Raw genomic sequence first — 9,553 nt, 5'->3', positions numbered from 1 at the left:
CGGCTCGGATCCCGCGTTGCTGTGGCTCTGGCGTAGGCCGGTGGCTACAGCTCCGATTCAACCCCTAGCCTGGGAACCTCCATATGCCGCGGGAGAGGCCCAAGAAATAGCAACAATAACAACAACAACAACAAAAAGACAAAAAAGACAAAAAAAAAAAAAAAAAAAAAAGAAATTTCTAGGGGGACCAAAGCTGAAATTTTATTCTTGGACCCATGTGACTCTGCAGGAATACTCCTTGGGGCCAACTGCAAACTAGCTGAGGCTCTCTGCAAAAAGGCTCTCTTGCAGTTAACCCTGCTGTTGAATTTGGAGCCTGTCCTGAGCCTTCTTCCTCCAGGCTATGCACGTGGACCTTGGCAGAACATCCTCAAAACCCCTATTAGTGAGAGCTGACTGCTCTCCCCTGTGAACACAAGTATTACATTGCAGTGAAATGCAAATCCAGATTTATGGCACTGTGGTTCCAGAGGAATCACAGAGATACAGAATCTTGTCTCCCCCGGTAAATTGGAGCTACAAACTTTTCCAGATTGCTCAGGATTCTGCACAGGAATGGCCACATAATTTGTAAGGCCCAGTGCAAAATGAAAGGATGGGATTTTTTTGTTCAAAAATCATTAAGACGTCCAAGATGATAACAAGAGAACATTAATCCAAGTACAGGATCTTTCAGGACACAGGGCCATGGGCAACTGCCCAACTCACATGCCTGTGAAGCTAGATCTGATTCCAGATGTCATTGAAAAATGCTATTTTTCATTGTGGTTTAAACACATCCTATGGCCTATGGGGAGAGAATAAGAGTACAGACATCAACCCTGTTCCTGCAATTCCTGCAGCCCTGAGGACAACCATCTGATTCTATCGGATGGGGGTAGAATCAAAATGAGGCAGGTTGCTGAGCCCCTGCTGAGCTTTATTACTGATATTGTGAGTCCTCCTGCCCACCACCACACACCCACACACCACTCTGCTAGCAGTCTGAGGACACTTGCACTCCCCCTCTAGTCTTTGTGGTTTCTGCTTTGCATCCACTAAGAGATCGAATGGTATAGTGCTTGAAACCACAGACTCAATACCACTGCTAGTTATGCAACCTTGGGCAAGTTATCAGTTTCTTCAAGTATCAAATGTGAATAATAGCAGTAGCTAAGAAAGCATAATAATGTTAGTACTCATAAAATACTTGTAATTGTCCCAGGTACACAATAAACGCTCTACAGATCTTAGCTGTTATTAACCTGCCACTTTTGTCCAGTTGTACCAATTCTTCTATCGCCACCACCACTGTTCTCTGGACTCCTACTAAAGTCCATGCTGGAGCATTACTCAATTGAGACAAGAGAGCACTAGGTCAGGACTTCAAAGTCATTAAGGATCAAAATGTAGATATTTGTTTATACTTCCAAATGAGGTTAGTTACATACATTCCAAGAGACACACTGATAGCAATGGAGGACCTCTGTTTCTCTTACAAAAGTAATTGCTAAATGTAAATATTTTAAGTTCAGTACAATCCTACTTTGGTATTTCTTCATTTTTTAAATATACTGGGGCCTGAAGGAATGGAGGGGGCCTCTTCAGCAATGTCAAAGGTCCTTGACACAGCCACTCCTGACCTTCCTCCTCTTTCCATTAATTAGAAGGGCAAGAAATGGAATCCACATTATTTTGCAAATGAGGAAGCCCACAGGAAAGAGATGGGAAAATAACACGGGCCCCAGAGCAAGAGGCTGGGGATCAAAACTGACTCAAACTGCAGCCCTGTTTTCTGTGGGGCCAGCCTTGTCCTTGAAGAGAGCATCTGTTTTTCTGTAGAATGGATTAAATGTACTTTCTAAGTCACAGGGCTGCTAGATCTTTTGGAAAACACAGTGAGAACAGAGCCAAAGAGGAAAACAGGAGACATTTCAAAGAGGTCATCAAGAACCAAATCACTCTGGTATCAAGGAAGATGAAAAAAGGAAATGTGGCATAAAATGGGAGTTGAATTTAAGGTTCTAGAAGAAAATAAAAAGTTGAGCTTACTTTGTAAACACTATAATTGTGTGAATTTCTTTCTCATGTTTGGTGATAGATTAGAAAGGAATTTTAAATTAAACACAAATATCTTTCCTAAAGGAGGGGTAGAGGGAAGGGAAGAAAACTCTACCTTCAGTTTCAAATGGATGGAGCAGTACTTTAAGAAGGCCTATCCTGTAAGGCGAAAGTTACCAGCCATCAGTTACCACAGATGGAAGGTCTGTCCAAACAGCAAACAGGAAATCAGGAAGTAGCTGCCACTGAGGCCTCTGCATGGCTTTACTGGCCACCCAGAGGTGCAGGGGTAGAGAGGGAATCTTGAGCAAATCTAGTACCCTCTGCTTGATAGATAAAAAGAGAATTTTATTGCATAAAGTTTATAAATGTGGCCCTTGATACATATGTTTTTTTTTTTTATTTCAGTGGAAAAACGGTATTTTATTTGCTCAGATCTTTGCATTTTGAGAGTCTTAAAAATGAGCGTAAAAGAGCTTTTATTGCAGCATAAAGATCAAAGACAGCTGATTTCCTCCCATAGCTATTTATTCAGGTGTTTTTCCCCTGGAATGTTATTTCCTTCTTCTTCTTTTCAAAATGGTGCCCAGAATGAAAAAGCAATCTGTATTTAAATGTTTTCATTATATTTCCTTTGCTATTCAAGAAACTGTGTGTGCCCAGACATTCAATGGTCAGATTACACTTATAAGAAAACTAGAACAAATATTCAGAAATTGTATACCTGTAATTTGGAGGAATGTATTTAAAATTAAAAAAAAAAACAACTTTTTCCAAGAAGAAGCTCTGTGCACTGTATTAGGATGGGCTACTCCAATTCAGAATCTGTTGCCATGGTGACCGACCTGGTGCCTTGTGGGTTCTGTAAGAGAGGCTAGTGTGGTAATTATATAAGCTGAAGTGCTGCTGAATAACCCCAGGAAGGCAGGACTGCCACAGCGCAATTTCTAGGAAACCACTATTTTAAAATTCATACATCATAATACCTTCTTTTATATGGAAATCTACCATTTTGTATTTTTTGTATATAAATCTGATAAGACTGATATAGCAGAAAATAAAGTTTACTAAATTCTGAACATCAGAAATATGCCAAATGAATTCTATTATATACTAATTAATTAATTTCCAACAATTCTATTTTTTATGATTGGACAATGAGCCAGCAATTTAATGGCTTATTGTTTTTCACATATACCATGTGTGACTTAGTACTTTTCTTTAATATATAATATATAATAATTATAAAAGTATAAGTAGGTAATTGATTAGAACAATAAATCAACGCCATTTTTAAATTAAATAAACAAGTTAAACTGGTTAAGTGTAAAGTGCAATTAATACATAGATTTCAATAATTTCAATGAAAAATATATTTAAGAAGAATAAATATAAAACTTCTCAATCTTTTTCACATTTTACATTTCACACTGTCACACACAGTCAAAGGCCATGTTTCTGGGAGATAGATCATCACCTGACACATAGGAAATTGGTTTCTGATGATAATGTAATGTTATTCCTTTATTCAGCAAACAGTTACTTAAAGAGAAAAGTATATATTTCACCTTAAACAAGTCTTTTCACATCCTTGGGACTTCAGTTTCCTCATCTGTAAAACAACAGTTCGCACTGAGGGCCTTTCCAGATCAAAAATTCCACAGTTCTGGTACTCACAAGATAAAATATTCTGTATACCAGTTGTTTAGAACTTTTACTTTAAAGTAGGAAAACTACTATTTATTCAATACTGACCATATACTTGACACTCTGTTTGACATTTTATTTATATTACCCGTGGCAGTATAAGGTAGGTACTGTATTTCCACTTAACAAAGAAACAGGATATATATAATTTGCATCTGTCCAACTCAAACTTAATGTACTTTGTCTTACACCATGCATACTAGTGAAGAATCTTTACCTATCTGTATGTATGGATGATTTTTTGTGATGATAAAAGAAATAGAAAGTACAATTGTGTGACATTTCAGAACTCTGAACCAGTGATTTTTTTTCATTATTAAAGAACTCTGAAACCAATGTAACAAAAGATTAAATTGAACTGTCATGAAATAGGGACTTCCTGATTCTTCCAAAGGTAATGGGATGTAGAAAGTGGGTACTACTTAGCATAAGGACAAGGCTAAAAATGGGACTTAGACATTCTCTTACTGTTTATCAGTACCCATTTCCATATGCAAGTGGTTAATCAGGGATCTAGGTCTGATCAACCTATAAAAAATTAAATGCCAGTAAAAATAATCATTGTAATTAGCCCTTAAAATGACAAATATGACTTCGTAAAGGCTTTCTTCATTAACCTGGTGTTTTTCCTACTGCTTCTCAGAAAGCACTTTCTCCCTCCCTGTATTTGAAGATGAGGCTGATAACGAAGAGGCCATTCAGGTATCCACGTTTATTTGCAAAATCATTGTGTATTCCACAAGCTCCCTCCATTACGTACATGGTCTTCTGTTCAGTAGTTTTACACACTTTTTACTGAATCAATACTGGCCCTTTCCTGTTCTGTCCAAAGAAGAGGCCCTCCAAATGCTTTATAACTCGATGAATGCGATTCTGGCTCTTTATCTTGGAGACTTTTTTGCCTCAAGTCCCAATGTTATACCCCATCTCGTTTTTTGTTGTGTGAGAGTGTCTGATGACAGATTTCATTTCCCAGAATTTATTACCTATTGTGTATATTGCAGTTCAGTCACAATGATCCCATCTGCATTTAGGTTGAATGGGGGGCCCCCACCCTGACCCAATTTAATAAAAAAATAATGAGGCCACTCAAAGCTCATAGATGTGTCAGCACTATGAAAAGGGTCTATAATCAATGCAAATGTGATGTTTTTCTGCTTTGTGGAGCACAGAGGTTTGACACCCATCTCTTTTGCTGGATCAAATCAGCTTCCCTCTTTGCTTTGAGAATCTAATGAAAGGTATGGACTCTCTTCTTCCGTCAAAAAAAAAAAAAAAAAAAAAGCATGTGGCTGGATAATTTATTGAAATGTTAATTGGTGGGTCGTTTCATGCTCTATTTTTCCTTCCCTCCTGTTCCAAGAATGTGGTCAAGCCTCTTGAGATGTGAATTGTGCCCCTGAGGTTGTACAGAGCACAACCTGCCAATCCATTCATGGGAGGCCTCCCGGAAAGTTCGGAAAACTTTGTATTGCCCAAGGATGGCATGAGTAATGACCAAGTTTGGATTTCCTGCCATCTGAGGCAGAATGGGAGCTTGAGGTCAAGTTTAACTTGATTTAAAGTTTATTACATAATGTGATGTTTTTGCACACTTGTGTGTAGGTATGTAAGTTCTCATCCTCTCTATAATTCCTGAATTCACATACAATTTTATACAGCATTTCTGAAGATATATGACCTCCATCTCCCAATTCATCCAAACCCACTCTCTGAGGTCAATAATCAGAATTTTGACATTTATTAAACGGTTACTATTGAGTTTTAACAATGAATAATGCATGCATTTTTTTCATGAAGAGGAGTGAGGGTTGAGAGGTTAAATAACTTTCTCAAGGTCATACAAACTGTGTTGATGAAAAAAGGATCTGAATCCAGACACACAAGGGGTAGCAGTAAGCTGTAACACTGCACAAAAGCCATGGCTCAGCATGCTATCCTTAGGACTGAATGGTTTCTTTTATCATCCTTAGTTTCCCAAAAACACACTTTAGCAATCCCCACCCTGAACCTAGTCATAAGGTACCCAACCCTTATGTAGAGATCAGTCACCATTCACACTTTGTTAAATGAGGCGCCTGCTATGTGCCACCACCTGTGAGACCCAGGTCCCCAACATGCCATCCCAATCTCTTAAAAGAACTCTGCGGCCTTGACTGGCTATTTTACCTCTTCAGACTTCAGATTCCTTGTAAATAAAATGGGGGTGATAAAAATACCTATTACATGAGATTGTTGTGTGAATTATATCAAAAGCAGGGCACATGAATGACTTGGCACAGGACCCTGTCTATAACATTTCAATAAATGGCAGCTCATTGTTATAATTAAACTGCACTTCTCTAACTGCAAAGACTTGCCCTCAGCTGATCCTTCTTCAATAGCAGGAAAGGCTGTGGATCTGGGAGGTATTCTGTGACTCTTTCAGGCTTATAAATTCTTCCTCTATACTACCACAGTATTTTGAACATATTTCATTGCTGCTTTTTGGATTCCATAAAAACCATGTTTTCACATACCTGTTTTCCATGACTAGACTGATAGCATCATATAGCTCTTTGACATCTCAGTCTCTAGCACAGGAGCAAGCACTTAGGCCAGGAACTCCAGGGGGCACTTTTCATATTGTATTCATTGTAAATAATGCCTCACCCCTCCCCATCCAGTTGTGCCTTGCTGTGACCTAGGTATGGACATGAAATATGTCTATAATAATAATGATTCTGTATGTAGGAATACTAGGTATGAAATATTTGAAATGGAAGAGAAAAGAATGAAATACCATTAGTTTCAAATATTTTACTATCTAGCATTTTCCCCCAGCTTTATTGATATAGAATTGACACATACATATGACTCTTTTTTCTGATTCTTCTCAGGTATTGTTTGATTTTTTTTTTTTTTTACTATAACAGAAAACACAGAATATAGCAATATTTTAAAGGTAACACACATCCAGCCTTCAAGTGAATCAAAGATTTCAGTAGATGTTCTTTATAGAATTTAAGTTAGAATTTAATATTGAGAAAAATAACTTATCATTGACAATAAACATACAACTCCTTACCTTTCTCTAGTTTGTGTAAATTAAGATTATTTTAAAATAATGTCTTCAAAGCTAGTACACAGAACTCCTGTACCAGTCATTTAAATGAGTTCTCAAAGAGTTGAAAAGAATCCTGATTTCATTCAATTTACTATTGATGTGCCTCATGGAGAGAAAGGTTGACTATTAACAAAATAGTCTGACTTGAGGAAAGGTTTTGAAGAAAGAAAATGAAAAGCATTTAAATTTTAAAATGTAAATCATGCTTTTAGCTTTAGAATAGAATATAATTCAGGCCAGACTAATTTCAAATTTATGATAATTTCATTAGCAGCATTGAAGCTTTCCTTGATCCAATTGGTAAAAGAGTATCTTGCTAATTAATAATTACAAAATATGGGAGATATTTAAGGCATTGTTTTCAAGCACTATTTGCAATTGTTGTTTTCAAGCACCATTTGCTCACAAGCTGCTAATTATAATTTTAATTCATTTATTAATCTAGATCCAACAGAATCTCTGGTAATGTTGTACTATTCATTACTAATGTTATTGTAATTACTTAAAAATTACATAAATGCATTTATGTTTCAATAATATAATTCAGAAATTTTAAGGTAATTAAACTTCATTTTCTGGTATGTGTTAACTTTTAATTTACTCAAAAATATTTAAAAGACAACCTCTAAATTTATACTCTCAACTATGTAGTGAAGTATTGAACTGCTATGAAGAAGTAAATAAATAAAACATTTTTACAAGTATGTTGAAACCTGTCAATGAATTTTTCTAAGCTACAAAATTTTTATCCATCTGTCAAAACTTACATTCATCAGATAAAATAATTTGTTGAAGCTCTCTAATGCAATAGGGCATCTTTCCACTTAAATTAAAATTCTTACATGCCTATAACTGTCATAATTTACTTTTCTTTCTCAAACTGTCCATGTTAATTTCTGCAGTAAAATGGTAAGTAACAGTAATTATTATAATGGATGATTAATTGGGAGTCTGGGGTTAGTAGATGAAAACTCTTGCATTTGGAATGGACGAGCACAGGGAACTATATACCTAATATATATATATAATTATATACCTAATCACTTGTGATAGAACATGATAGAGGATAATGTAAGAAAAACAATGTGTGTATATATGTGTGTGTGTGTGTGTGTGTGTGTGTGTGTATGACTGGGTCGCTTTGCTATATAGTAGAAATTGACAGAACACTGTAAATAAACCCTAATAAAAATTTTTTTTAAATAATGGATGATTAAGTTGACGATAAATATCACTCCACGGTTGCTTTTCGAAATGGTACTATTTTTTTCTATCTCTATAGTTACATAGAGCTCACTGATTCTCCTGCCTTCCTTTTAAACCTCTTAAAAATCTTTTCAGAAGTCCCTCTGCGACCATTTTTTCTCTTTTCTCTGGGTTTCCCTTGGGATTCTCACCTACATTCTTTCTGTTCCCCCTCCTTATTCACCTTTCATCTCAACTGTTGCCATGGAGTCAACCATGGCAACAATTCCCCAATCAATAGCTGTCTGATTTCTCCAAGCAGCTCGATCCAATAGCTCAGTTTGTCTCTGTGGCATTTCTTTATATACATATAAATTCCAGTTTTAAGCATTCAAACACTTTATTAATTGATCCATATATTTTTGCCAAAATTAGTATTTCTTGCATGTAATTTTGTTATTCTCAGTAAACAAGGTTTGTTAAGAGAGTTTTAAATGATTTAGGTTTTATAGCTTATAAATCATTTATATAAAATAAACTCACAGAAATAAATGTTCTTTAGACTCTGATTCTACATTGATCCCATGTGGAAGCTCTCTCTTCTATAATGATTAATTAGAAATAATGGAAAAGATGTGTGATTTTAAAATCCATTACCACAGAGGAAAACATGAATTGGTAACTTTGGAGGAAACCTAGAAATATTTTAAAAGTGGAATTAAATATGAGGGGAAAAAATCTGCTAATACATACATAAGAAAAAGCTACTCCAAAGATGCTGCTCTGGAGACTGCTGGTTCCAGACAAAATGGAGTGAACACATTCCATTTTATTTCTCCCACTAATTTCAAGAAAACATCTTAGACAAAAAAAAAAAAAAAAGTAAGACAGTTACAGAAGACTCTGAAGGGAGGAGAAAATAAAGTGGAATGGATAGCCATCTTAGAACTTGAGGAGCAATCTGGTAGTAAATTGCCTGAGTTTTTTCTTGCCCCATAAATACCTCAGCCTGACTGCTAGAGAACCTAGAAACATTAACAGTCACAGACAGAAAACAGCCCCAAGAAGAGTCTGCTTTTTCTAGCCATAGGGCCAGGGAAAGGTGGTTCAACAGGACACAAACTCCTTAACCATACCTGCCTGGGGATGAACATTAGGAGAAACACCACTCCCCTCCCCTACCACAATGAGCACTGCAGTAACAGACTGAGGGGGCAGAGCTCTGTTTACCATCCCTTCCACTGTAGTAATGAGGAGATGACCTTCACATGAGTCAGAGGGTGAAACTTTATCTCCCAAACCATGCCATGCAATAAAGAGGCAGTAGCCCCTCCACCTACCCAGACAGTGCTTGAGAGACTCTGGGATGCAGTATAGTCATCTGGTAAAACACAAACAGAGCAGATCAAAACAGCATGGCAGAGGCTTGATAAACTAAACTAACATTTGAACTACAGTACATATTAAAGAAAAAGAGTTATTTAATAGGAACCAAGGTCTATAACACAATACTCA

This window comes from Sus scrofa, chromosome 9, assembly GCF_000003025.6.
Source record: "Sus scrofa isolate TJ Tabasco breed Duroc chromosome 9, Sscrofa11.1, whole genome shotgun sequence".
Taxonomy (NCBI): Eukaryota; Metazoa; Chordata; class Mammalia; order Artiodactyla; family Suidae; genus Sus; species Sus scrofa.
Note: the sequence above shows the minus strand (reverse complement) of the source record.